The sequence below is a fragment of the Rhinatrema bivittatum genome, chromosome 2 (genome assembly GCF_901001135.1).
Source record: "Rhinatrema bivittatum chromosome 2, aRhiBiv1.1, whole genome shotgun sequence".
Taxonomy (NCBI): domain Eukaryota; kingdom Metazoa; phylum Chordata; class Amphibia; order Gymnophiona; family Rhinatrematidae; genus Rhinatrema; species Rhinatrema bivittatum.
The window spans coordinates 679443571-679457230 of NC_042616.1; the positions used below are offsets into that span (position 1 = coordinate 679443571).

Genomic DNA, 13660 nt, shown 5'->3' on the forward strand with positions numbered 1-13660 from the left:
ACCTAACTCTCTTCTTTCATTAGTATCCTTCAAAGATACATTCCACCGAATCATGCACTGCTGAGAAACTGTCTGCTTTCTCCCTTGTTCTAGTTTAAAAGTACAAAGGCACAGGCCTCCCAGATGGCTTGGACAGATAGGATATAAGACAATTATTACAAGGACAAAGGTATAGGCCTTCCAGATAGCATGGACAGATAGGAAAACAGGCAATCATTGGAAGTTCAAATCAGGCCTCCCAGATGGCATGGACAGATAGGAAAACAGGCAATCATTGGAAGTTCAAATCAGGCCTCCCAGATGGCATGGACAGATAGGAAAACAGGCAATCATTGGAAGTATAAAGGCATAGACCTCCCAGATAGCATGGACAGATAGGAAAACAGACAATTATTACAAGGACAAATGAACAGGCTCCCCCAGATAGCATGGACAGATAGGAAAACAGGCAATCATTGGAAGTACAAAGGCACAGGCCTCCCAGTTGGCATGGACAGATAGGAAAAAAAGACAATTATTAAAAGGACAAAGAACAGTCCTTCCAGATAAAATGGACGAAACAGGCAATCATCGGAAGTACAAAGGCCTCCCAGATAGCAGGAAAACAGAAGCCTTTAACTGATACCCACAACTGACTACTTTTGTCGGCACACATGAATTCGGCATCCTTCAAAAAGCCTGTTTACTTCTTGATGCCCCCATCACTGCCCAGGAGATACAGCTGGCTGTTAAAGCTCTTCCGGGGAGGAGGGGGGTAAATCTCCTGGCCCAGATGAATTCCATATGGAACTTTATAAGAAGTTCTTGGCAGATATTGTTCTTTTCCTGCTCCCATTGTTCAATCAAGCTGAGGAACCTAATACAGAGCTTGTTGTGGCTCTTACCAACCCATTTCGCTCCTCAGTGCTGATATTAAGATACTTGCGAAGGTGCTCCAACTTCATTTGCAGGCCGTGCTTCCCGTTCTCCCGTTCTGGTTCATAGTGATCAAACTGGGTTTGTGAAGGGGAGGGTCTCCACTACTAACTCTAGATGGCTTTTTTATATATAATACTTGGCTAAGAAAGGAGGCAAGCTAGAATTAATACTTTCCTTAGATGCTGAGAAAGCCTTTGTCAAGCTTGACTAGTCCTATTTGTTTCAAATTATGGCCCTTGCTGGTATACCTGATTGGTATGTAGGGTGGGTCCAAGCTATGTACAAGCGACCTACAGCTTGGCTATTGAGTAATAGGTCATTGACATCAGCTGCCTGGAACCTGAACTCTGCCTGTACATTGACTTCGTCTGACTGCTGCCTGGAACTTGACCTCTGCCTGACCTGACTACTCCCGGATTGACCCCTGCTTCGGCTGACCATTCTGGACTGATACTCTGGCTTTGATCCTCACTATCCACTCGGACACTCTCTTCTGGCCTCCTGCGACCTCTGGACTTCCTAGCCTGAACATTGACCATGCACCCTTGTTCGTGGTGGGCATGCCCCTGCGCTTCCTCTCAAGGAGACCCTGCTAGTAAATTGCAGTAACAAGTTAGAGTTGTGATCTTTAGTTCCGCTTGGTACACTATGGATGTAGGGATCCCACAGGGATCAATTCCATCTTCTTTCCTTTTTAACATTTATCTTTTACCACTGTTCTTGTTTTAGACTAATTGAATATCTACTTTTGTTGTTATACTGATGACTTACAACTGTATTTTCCAGTGTCTAAGGATATTACTCAAACATTAAATACCATTTCTGTTTCTTTGCAAGCTATTTCTAATTGGATGATTGATAATAATTTATCTTTAAATGTATCAAAATCAGAAGCTCTATGGATTTCTAGCCTGGAAATTCCCAATGATCTTGCCATGCTAAATTTTTATGGAGCGAGCATTAAATTTGTTAATCAAGTTTGTAATTAAGTTTTATTTTGACTTTAAGTTAGATTACACCTGTCAATTAAAGTCTGTGTTGGCTAAGGGGAATTTTAAACTAAAATTATTGCATCATATTTGACCTTTCTTAGACCCTGCTGCTTTTCAAACACTGGTGCAAGCCTTTTTCATGACCACTGTATATTTATTAGGATTACCTAAAACTAAACTATGGGCTTTGCAACTTTTACAAAATTCAGCAGCCTGTTTCACTTTTAAAACTCCAGCTTGGGAGCATATAGTTTCTATATTACAGCAATTACTCTGGCTGCCAGATTTAACATGAGAGAGAGAGAGAGAGAGAGAGAGAGAGAGAGAGAGAGAGAGAGAGAGAGAGAGAGAGAGAGAGAGAGAGAGAGCGAGCACCTGGCTGTAATGTCATCCCCAGAGGTAGGTATTTGTATCCCTATGGTAGGCCCACCTAGTAACTCGAGGTGGAGTTTTGGTATGAGTGTAGGGGGTTAGGGGCCACTTTGACATTCAAAGTGAGATGTACGAACAGAACAGTGGTCTCTTGTGAAGATTTGATCACCTTCGGAGTGAGGAAACTCACGCCAAGATGAGATTTGTGCAGTGTTTGCTCAACCTAGCTTGATGGACTCTCTACCTGGGTAACATCAAGCTAGGTTGAGAGAACATTGCCAAAATCTCATCTTGTAGTGAGTTTCCTCACTCTGAATGCCATCAGATCTTCACAAGAGACCACTGTTCTGTTCATACATGTCACATAGAATGTCAAAGTGGCCCCTAACCCCCTACACTCATACCTAAACCCCACCTCAAGTTACTAGGTGGGCCTACCATAGGGATACAAATACCTACCTCTGGGGATGACATTATGGCCAGTCTCTCTCTCTCCTCTCCCCTTCAATTCTCCTCAAATAGGCCTTACAGGAGACATGTCACAGCATGTGCATTCTGATAAATGACTCCCTCAGTTTGGAATTTACTTTCTGAGGAATTAAGGCTTAAGCAGGATCTTAAAGCTTTTAGGAAAAAGTTGAAAAGTGTTCTGTTTTGTGAGGTTTTTTCTATTTAAGATATGGCATTTTATAGTTGTGTAACACCGATTTTATGTATTTTACTTGTATTTGTTATTGTTTTAATTTGTTGTACTTCACCTAGTATGATTGTGTCATTATAGGTGAAACATAAATAGCCTTAAATAAAATACATAACAGCCAATCCATCAAGTATTACTTTTTCAACTTCCCGTCAAACTGGAATTCTTACTAGCATTGCTTGGTAAGACGATGATTCCCAGGATGCCTAGGACTGGAAGTTTAACTGTAACTGTCTCCACATCGTTGATAGTTTTCTGAAATGTAGCTTTTACCGCCCACACCCTCAACCTCGCGAAGAAAAGACGAGCACGAGCGCCTTTCTTTGCCATTCGTGCACGTGCGCTGTCAGGCGTGTGACGTCGACTGCTTGGGAGGGGTCATGAGTCAGTTCTGTCGCACGCGAGTCGAGGGAAAACGTTCCACAGCAGCCTCCTCTCTGTACAAACAAACGTCTGCTCCTTGGCTCGGCAGCGTTGGCGGCGTGTCCCGGTCGACTGCGCGCTAGCTGCTGTAACTGTCACCAAAGCTGCGAGAGTTGAAGGTGGAGAGCGCTGAGTGATGGGCGCGGAGCGCAAAGAATAACCGTGTGCCGGCAGGATTCTAACGGGAAGAGGAGCCAGAAGTAAGTGCAGTAAGGTGTGTGGCGAGCGGTGTTGCTGCTCGCGCCAGCAGCAAGCAAGTGTACTGAACGCCGACTGGCTCTTGCTGTTTTGAGCTGCATGCAGTACAACGTTAAAGGTACTCTGTGGTGCCTAGCTAGGTTGCTGACATATCCTTAGGAGGCTCTAGAATTATGACTGTATGCTTGCATCTCAAAAGAAGAAGAGGAAATAGGAAGGGAAGTTATGCCATTTGTGCTAGCATGACTTTTTTCCTTAGGGTTTCTTTTTTATTTTTATTAACCTGATGAATTGTTATCTTTTGTTTCTTCCCGATCAGACAGCGGTTGGTGCTATAAATAGAGTTGTCTATAATATAAGTATGGTTTTATTTCTTAAGAAACTGGAGCAGTGGTGGCACAGAGCTGTTTCCTTTTTACACTGGATTTCACCCTTTGTAAGGTGATCAGCATTGAATGGTGATGAATTTTGTAATATCTGAGGGCCCTTTGTTCTTGTGATGGTTACATTTTGAAAAGCAAACCCCAAGAGACCTGAATGAACAGAATTTTGCCATAATCACCTAAACCCTTTTGAAAGTAGATACCTATATGGATTGACAGTTTTGCCTATAGTTATAGAAAAAAAGTATAGAGAGAGCATATGTAGGAAATCAAATAATTTCAAATGGAGAAAAATGTTGATCAATTCATAATGGCAAGTAGTTGCCATCATGCCCATTGCCAGACATAAAATTGTCTAGTTAAAATGAAATTATAAACCCAGTGTTAGTTATTAAATAATACATGCAAAATCAAGCATAATCCATGCAGTTGTTAGTTCATTAGGATGGTCCTAACTAGGCTGTCTTCTGTTGCCAAGCAACAGCATTTGCCTATCTGAATAAAAGCAGCCAATAGAAACATGGCTTAAGGAGAAATAAAAATACATTGGCTGGTATCTAGAAATGTCAAGTAAATAATACGAAACTAATCGATTCTGGTGTGTGAGCAAAATTTACTTGTAGTTCATGTGTTTTGTGTAGTTATATATTCATATAAGGATATAGTGATTAGTGCTTTTGACAAGGCAGAGAAGAGAGATTTGAAGAAAGGGAGCATATTGGTGAGAAGAGATATTGGTAGATTGTTTGTTTAAAATAAAACTGTGTAGGCTACATTATATGTTGAAAAAGAGAGAAGCCAAAATTAAAATAGTGGACAGAATCTATATCAAATTCAACTGGTCCAATATTCCAAAGTACTAATGATTGTAGAGGCTAGGAAAACATCTCATATTTCCCCACTGTTAAAACGTTATACACTGGGATCCAGTTCAGGGTTTTGGGTCTTTGTATCCTTAAATAATTTAGCACCAAAATTCTTGGGTTTGCATGTATCAAGGTATGAGTCTGTTAGCTCATTGAGGATCAGTCTGAAGGCAGTGCAAGGCCCAGCTTTGTCTGCACCTGAGGAAATATTCAGAATTATGCTCTCCACTCCTTTAATTTACCAGTGGCTGCTCAGTTCAGCACTTTCCCTTCGGTGGTAAAGACACAGCTCTCCCTTTGGTAATGGCAATTCCAGCAAAGCATCCAAGAGTTAAAAAAAAAACAAACAAAGTTAGGACAAGTTCCTGGAGGAGAAGTTCCTGGAGGAGAAGTCCATTAACGGCTATTAATCAAGTTTACATAGGGAATAGCCACTGCTATTAATTACATCAGTAGTATGGGATCTTCTTAGTGTTTGGGTAATTGCCAGGTTCTTGTGGCCTGGTTTGGCCTCTGTTGGAAACAGGATGCTGGGCTTGATGGACCCTTGGTCTGACACAGCATGGCAATTTCTTATGTTCTTATGTTCTTCTCTCATACTTTGCCTAGGATCACTTCTCTCTTGCTCTCCACTCCTTCTCCTCAGACCACTCTGTGTCCTGCATCTTCCTCCTTCTTTCCCCCAAGTCCTTCCCCCTTTATCTTGCCTCTCTCTCCTACTCCATGCCTTGCATCTCTCTCTTTGCCCTTCGTCTCTCTTTATCTCCCTCCCCACCCACCCACTACTTGTCCTGTATTCCCTTTTCTCTACCTCACCCTTGCTGTGCATCCTCCTCTTACTTCCCCCTTTCTTCCTTTTTCACCTGCATCCGTCTTTTCTCTATCACCCATCTCTTGTCAAGCAGCTTCCCCCTTCTCCTCCTCACCCTTTGCTCAGCAGCTGCCCTTCTGCCCAGCAGCAGCCACTTCCACTTGCCCAGCAGCCCCTCTCTCCCAACCACCTGCTTAGCAATAGAAGATCCTTATTCCCCTGTCCCCCACAGCCCCCTGCCCAGCAGCAGGCAGGGTCTGTGCATCCCATTAGGTGAATTAGGTGGTCGCCTCGTGTGCTGACCATTAGGGGGCACTGAAGAGCAGGCAGGTCCTCTCTGCCGACAACACACAGCAACTGCTTCCCCACCAGCTCCGGCTGTGCTTCCACTGCCATGGCCTCTCCCAGAGAGAGCAAACCAGCAGCCACCCCTGCTTTACTGGGGGTGCATCGTGCGTGGCGATGGCACCGGACACCGCAGGAGATGAGGATGTCGGAGAAGGTGAGGGTAACAACCAGCCAAGGTGTGGCGGGTTTTGGCCCGGGGGGTAGGTGTGATGGGGGAGGGGCGGGTGCAAGGCAGAAGGTTCACCTAGGGTGCCTTGCACTGGCCCTGGCAGCAGGTCCCCACTCTCTTTGCCTCCTAACTTCCTGCCCAGCATCAGTCTCCTATTTTACTCCCCCTGTGCATTAGCAACCCTCTCCCTTTTCTCCCTTTCTTTCTCTCTCCTTCCTCCACTGCTCAGGCTGCAGTGCTGTAGATCTTTCTGCAATAGCAGATAATTAAATTCAACAATCATTATGTCCCATTACAACCCTTCTAGAACAATCTTATAAAATCATATAATTGAACATCTTAGAGGTAGATATTGAGCTGCTGTGCAACTCAGCTAGTTAGCTACACAAACTTGTCTGACTAACTTGGCCTGTATATTCGGCGGCATGGCTGCACTGCTAAATATACCCTGCTATTCTAAAGTTAGCCAGATAACTTTAGGACAGCCCTATGCCCAACCAGACTTAGTTGGATAAGTTACCTGGCTAGCTCTGAATATCTGAGTTAGCTGGATAACTTATTCGGCTAAGTCGACACCTCCCTTTAGCGTTCAGGTAGGTCAGTCCCAATGAGTGGGTTATGCATCTCGGCCAGCAGATGGAGATGGAGAAAAAGTTTGCATGTAGTTCTGCTTCAAAATCAGCCCGCCTGTGTTCTCCGTCTCCAGCAGATGGTGGAAATGCATTTCCTTCTGGGGACCTCCTGTGAGTAAAAAAAAATAAAAAAGAGAAGGAATTGAAAAGAGATAATAGATTCCGTATAGCACCACTTGCCTCCTGAGGTAATACCATGCGGTCCCTCCCTCAGTAGAGTGTTTCAGTCTGGGCCAGTCTTCTGAATCACCAGTGCCTACTAAGGTTGGTCCAAGGGATTCTCCGCCTGGCTCTGCGGCCAAGCCCTGTAGCACAATGCAGCCTGACTAAACTCAGATGCAGGTAAATCAAAATGATACCGATGATGGGGAACATTTCCCCACCTTTGGAGCCAAATCGAACTCTATTCTGTTTCTTAGAGAAGAGTTGCCAAGTTGGTCTCTCAGGCATTAAAGACCTTCGGAGTGGTTGGTACTGACTTCTTGGGAAGGCAGAAGAAAATTCCTATTTTGTAGGAGGATGCGTCTTGGTGGGTTTATACTCCTTGGATCTGAAGACCAGAGAGTTGTGTTTCCTTAGAGCAGATGCCTTGGTGTGTTCTGTCACAAATCACCCCACCATCCTTGTAGAGGGAGGTACGGCACTGAAGGATGCCCAGGATTGGAGGATTGAGACTATCCTAAAGCAAAGTCCTTGAGGTGTTTTCGGCCTTATAGAGGGAGGTTCTTCCCAGAGTCCTGTCTCTTTCACAGATCTCAGTCCTTATGCCCCCGAGAAGCCCCTCTGTCGATGAAGGTTGTTCGGCTCAGGTTGATTCAGGAGATTGGTGGCGTATATAGCATTTTTAAAACAGGTAGGTCCAGATTACTTCGAATCAATGTGTTCTCGAATCTTTTTGGGATGGGTATGTTCTAGAATTTCTTAGCATTCCTCTGGATTCCTTTATAGCCTCTCTTTCCAACTCTTCTCAGCAGAGGGTAGAAATGGAAGTGACATTACAATGGAGGTTGAACCTGAAAGCGGTGATTCCCGTTCCCAAATCACAGAGATATATGGCCCGTTGTTCCATTTATTTGGTCATGCCTAAGAAAGAAGGGTCGTTTCAGCCTGCACTGGAATCATATTCCCATCTGTTGGGAACTTCAGAGGTCTGTTTTGCTGTTTTGGAACATTCCTTGCCTTTCGGGCTAGCCACACTCCCGGGACCTTTTTTTCTAGGTCATGGTGGCGGTTACAGCGGCTCTCCACAAGGAGGTCGTTCTAGTTCACCCCTATCTGGACAACTGGTTGATTCAAACCAAAACTGTGGAAGCGAATCTTCTTGCTTCCTCAGGGTGGTTCCTTGCTACAGGAACTAGGCTCAGGGGTGAATCTGGCCTAAAGTGATTTGCAGCCATATCTGACCCTGGAGTATCTCGAGGTTTGGTTCGAGACAAGGCAGGGCAGAATATTCCTGCCGCAGTCTCGGTTCCACATGTTGATGCTACAAGTTCCATTCCTGTGGAACCCTGTATGGCTGACCGTGGGTTCCTGGCTGCCGCATGAGAAGTGGTTCAGTGGGAGAGGGCCTATATGTGCCATCTTCAGTGACCGTTGATCGCCTGTTGGAGTCTGTAGCCAAAGAACTATGTGGTGAGGCTGTTCCTCCTGTTAGAGGTGAGATCCCAGTTGGACTGGTGGTTACAGGTGGGTCATCTTAGGAAAGGAATTTCCCTGACAACGCCAGATTGGTTGGTACTCACGATAGATGAGAGCCTCCAGGTTTGGTAGGGCTCACTATCAGAATTTGGTGCTGCAAGTGTGCTGAAATGCGGCAGAGAAGCAGTGGAACATCAACAAACTGGAAGCACAAGCGGTTTGGTGACGTGCCAGTCATTCATCGAGCAGCTTTTCTTAAGCATATTGGACTTCTAATAGCCGGAAAGAACATCTTCAGAGCCAATTCCTCATCAGGAGAAACTTGGACCTAGGAGAATGGGAGCTGGTGGATAAGGCCTTTTTATTCCTGGTGAACATCTAGGACCTATCGGATTTCTGCCTGTAGGCAAGCTGTAACTATGTGAAGCCAAGGAGTCCATGTGCTCAACTATCCAGGTGATGGAGTTACTAGGGTTCATTGTCAACTACCCCAAGTCCCATCTCAGCCAGTCACCACGTTTGGACTTCATTGGAGCTCTGCTAGATACAACTCAGGTCAAGGCCTTCCTGCCCCAGCAACGGGCCATCATGGTGGGAATTCAACAGAGTCATCAGCTTGGCACATGTTGAGGCTGTTGGGTCACATAGTCAGTACAGTACATATTACTCTCTTGGCATGTTTGCACACGCAAAAAGCTCAATGGACCATAAGGTCGCAGTGGCGACAAGCCACTCACGATCTCCAGGGTCGCGTCTGAGTCACACGGAACCTCCAGGCCTCTTTGTCCTGGACGTGGGAAGTCTCGAATCTGGAAAGGAGGGTTGCCCTTCCAAAGTCCTCACACCCAAATTGTCCTTACCATGGATGTGTCTGCCCTGGGCTGGGGAACGGACTCCACCTCACCTTCAGTCGTCCACGCCCTCACGGTTCATCTTTGCAGGGGCCCACCTAAGACCAACCGGCCCCGGTACCCAAAGGCTCAACCTGCAGAGAAAGTGGGCTGGTAGTGGCGAAGGTCCAACTGGCCCCTGCTCCAGGAGAGGAAGGAGTTGGCGGTGTTCCACGTGCTGGCTGGTCCGGGGCAGCCCTGGCGGTGTTGGGGAGATGCCGGCTGCGTCGGGAGGGTCTGGGTGCCGTGACCCGAGAGCTGGGGGCTGGAATGGAGTGTAGGAGAGCCAGAGGGGCCAGCCGGGATGGCCTGCGACCGGTGAGTGTAACACAGACTGCATCTCTGTCTGTTTATGCACAGGCATGATTGCATCTTGAGGGCCATATCAAGGCTCATTCTGTTTGAGCCATGGTAGTGTTGGTGTCCCACTTGCAAGGAGTTCCTATAGAGGAGTTCTGCAGGTCTGCAATGTGGAGTTCCATTCACTCATTCACATCACATTACTGTCTGTGGCATGGCCGTTGCGACAGTAGGTTTGGCTATTCTGTCCTGCGGAACTTATTTGAAGGAAAGGTGGCTGACATAGGTGGAAGACCACCTACTGTCAGTGGCAAATTTCAAACTTTCCACATTAGAACAGTCTACAGCACAGTTTTCCAAGGAAAAATATGCACATTTTATTGCATTGAAACTTGCTACAGATACAAAGTACCTGTAGATGTTTGCATCTACTTTTAATATGGGTATTTTTTCTTAAAAAGTAGCACACTTTGCATGTTATATGGCTAAAAGTATGCACATTGTGGAATGACATGCATTTTTTAGCCACATTGATGAAGGGCAGTTTTCAAACCAGCCGATTTTATATGCATAAATAACTTTGAAAATTGCCCTCCTTACTATTTACAAGACATTCCTTTATAGCTTTTTCTTTGACACTCAGTTCTATAAAGTCTTTTTTTTTTTTTTTTTCTGTCGTCAAGCAGAGTTGAATTAGCTGTGGCAAGGACCCTTCTCTCTATGCTCATAGAGCTTTTATTCTGCTGAGCATTTGTGAGAATCTGCCCCATGATATGTACTCTTTATCGCCAGGTATCTTTTCTTATTAATCCTTTCTTCAATTTTTTTTTTTTTTTTTGCCCCACTACATTGGCAGCACTCCAAACAGTGCTACATTAAAAAAAAAAATAAATAAATTCTTCATAGGATATCTGGTTCCAAAAATATCCACAGTAAGTTGTTTCAAAGTCTTGTCTATGCAGTAGGAAAATGTCCATTAGACAGCCACAATATCTGCTACTGCTGGCTGGGACTGGACCATGACCAGGTAAACTTCCATCACTATGGCCACATGTCTACAGTCTCAAAAATAGAGAGCCTGGAAAATGTAGGAATTGCATAAGACTCTTGAGGAGCCACAGTTAATTCTCCTCCTGGAGTGGGACCACCTCATGCTCTCCAGATGTAGAATTGAGTTGGAGCTTCTTTAAGAGGTCTCCCCCATTGGCAGAACAGACTGCGTTGTTTGGTTTGAGCAAACCAAAAACAAAGAAAAAGAAATGCTCTGTGGAACCAGTGGTGTACCTGGCACTGAAAAAGCATTGAATGTTCCCAGCGATGGCTGATGCACCATTCTTCAGCCCTAGTGTCATCAATTCCTAGGGCTTCATCAAAGCATCGACTTTGATGCTCAAAGCTCCGATGCATAAGTTCTTAATGGAGTTGACATACTGAACCTCGTAGCATGTGATGCTTCAATGCCAATACTGTTCTGAGAAACAAAACTGGCTACTCTGTCAATGTACTGGGCAGCAGTGCTGCTGACTCAGTTGTTTTACACTTTACCAGAACAAAGAGGTGAATCCATGGGGGGGGGAAAAGGTGATGTAATACGCTTATCCCCACCAATCACCAGAACAATATCTCTATCTAGACTACTGGAACAGGGCTGCCTTCTGGAGATGCCAGATCCCATTTGTTCTGTTCCCATAATTATTAACCAGCCTCTGGTACAGATGTTTGAGTCTAAAGGAGGGGCAAGGGAACTCCATCCTGGTATCAGAAGATGATGTTCCACCTCCAATGCTTGATCAAAGAGCACGTCAGTCCTTGAACCAAGTGGTGGAATTGGTGAAAACTTTCTTTACCTCCCCATTTGAAAATATCAGACCTGCTCCCATAAAAAGGAGTCCCAGCTTCCCCAATTAGAGAGGACACTCCATTAGATCCTCCACGAAGTGAATCTAGCACCAGACATTTGCTTGCAGAAGAGTCTAGCCAGTCTCAGGAGATTCACCAGGAGTACACCACTCCAAGGTGACCAAGCTCCCCTCCTTGGTCACCAAATTCATAATTAGGGTCTTAGATTAGTGTTCCCCACCCCCTTGGATCTGAAGAAAGATTGATGGGAATTCTCTTTGATCCTGTACCTGAACCTCCAGAATACTCATCTCACTGGAAAACCTGTCTTATTCCAGATTTCTGGACAAGTTGGGAGCCATGCTTGAGTTCAGTGTTTGTAGGGATAAGGATCCTCAAGTTAAGGTTTTTGGTATTCTCCAAATTCTATGGACCCCAGCAGCCATCCCAATTCATGGTATTCTAAAGGAGTTACAAACAAGAATGTGGGAGAACCCAATTACTTGCACGCTAGTAGCACAAAAATTGGTCCACAAGTTCAGAATGTAAAAATTACCATGATTCAGAGTAGCACAAGTTCCACATCAATCAGTAGTAGAGGAGTCTTCTCTTTTAAAAAAAAAAAAAAAAAAAGCAAAGAAAACAATAATTTTTTCTAATGCCCCACTGGGGAAAGATCCCAGATTAATGACCATTTTGGTAAGAAAGCATTCAGAGCTCCATGCTTAATGCAGGAATATCTTACCGGTTCTATATGATTCAATATTTATACATGGCTGTTTGCAAAAGCTGAAGCCATTTCTTCCATCAGGCAACACCGCTTTGACATATCCGCACCTCTTCTTGACGTGGAATAGTGCATACACTTTCTTATTTGGTCTATAAAGCAGTTGACATGATCGCTCGCTCTTTCTCAACCTGCATAGGAGCATGTTGGATGGCTTATGTGAGGGAGTATACAAAAGACTCCCTCAGACCACTTTAAAACCCTGGCTAGAGCCATCTGTCCAGTTCCACCTTAAGGTGCAAAGGATTCTGGGTCCCAGGAAGTTCCCTGCCTAATACTATAAGGGATCAGAGCCTAAAGGAGTCGGGAAAGCCCCAGTGTGCTACTATGAGCCTATGGTACGCCTGAACCAAATATATATTAACTGCTTGATGTTTAAAGCAAGGTGAGCTGCTTTTGTTTTTGCTGTTTATTTTGACTTCTCTAAATAAATCTTTGCTCTTGACCAGGATAGCCAAGTCTTGTTGTATTCCTTAGCTGTTCAGATGCTGTGGCCAGTCCATATGCTACAGCTTGGTTGTGAGCCAGCAGCTTACAGGATGAGGTCTATGATAAGCTAGCGGATGTCCCCTGCATCGGAGACCACCTCTTCGGAGAGAAACTCAGGGGGAAGGTTGCTCAAATCAGAGCAACATGTGGCAGTTCAATCGCTCTCAGCCATTTCAGAGCAACAGTCCACTGCTGTGCTTTTAAAAGATTGTACTTGCAGAGATGCTCCTTCCAGCAGTTTCAAAGGTACAGAATCCCACCACTGCTTCCACAACAGTTTACTGCCCAAAATCAGCAGCAAGAATGCCATCTACCAAAGGTTGTACAACAGGTCCAACCAAAGCCTGGGCCAAGTTTTTGACCATCCTACAAACCCAACAGCCAACCTCCCTGGTAGGAAGAAAGATTCAACTCTACCTGGGGGAGTGGTGTAAGATTACCAAAGATCACTGGGTACTCAAAATTATGGAGTTTGGATACTGCTTACATTTTTCATAACATTCCCATGCTTCCTTATTGCTCAGCCTTCAATCTGGATCCATTTCATTCAACGTATCTCTGCCTGGAAGTGGAGTTGCTTCTCAGTCAATGAGCGATAGAACCTATTCCATACCAGCAGTATGGTCAGGGGTTCTGCTCCCACTACTACCTTATTCCCAAGAAAACTGGGGGAATGAAAACTATTCTAGATTTAAGAAGCCTGAACGAGAATCTGCTTTAGAGGAACAGATCATTAAAAATAAGCTTTCACACAATTCCCCCCTTCATTCATAAGGGAGAGTGGATATGTGCCATGGATTTGAAGAATGCCTATATTCATAACCCATCCATTCCTCTCACTGGCTTTATCTATGCTTTTTAATGGACTCATTACCATACCTAGTACTCTCCTTTAGACTATCAGC

General features: G+C 44.8%; 1 protein-coding gene across 2 annotated transcripts in view; it reads left to right on the forward strand.

Annotated features, from left to right (window-relative positions):
* The first annotated feature begins 3305 nt into the window (after positions 1 to 3305).
* PKIA (cAMP-dependent protein kinase inhibitor alpha) overlaps positions 3306 to 13660 on the forward strand; it is a 104053-nt gene continuing 93698 nt past the window's right edge. The window contains exon 1 of one of the 2 annotated variants that reach the window (XM_029591509.1): positions 3306 to 3619. The gene's annotated coding sequence lies outside the window, so the exon portion shown is untranslated. The remainder of the gene's footprint in view (positions 3620 to 13660) is intronic. The other variant, XM_029591507.1, reaches the window with a different exon arrangement.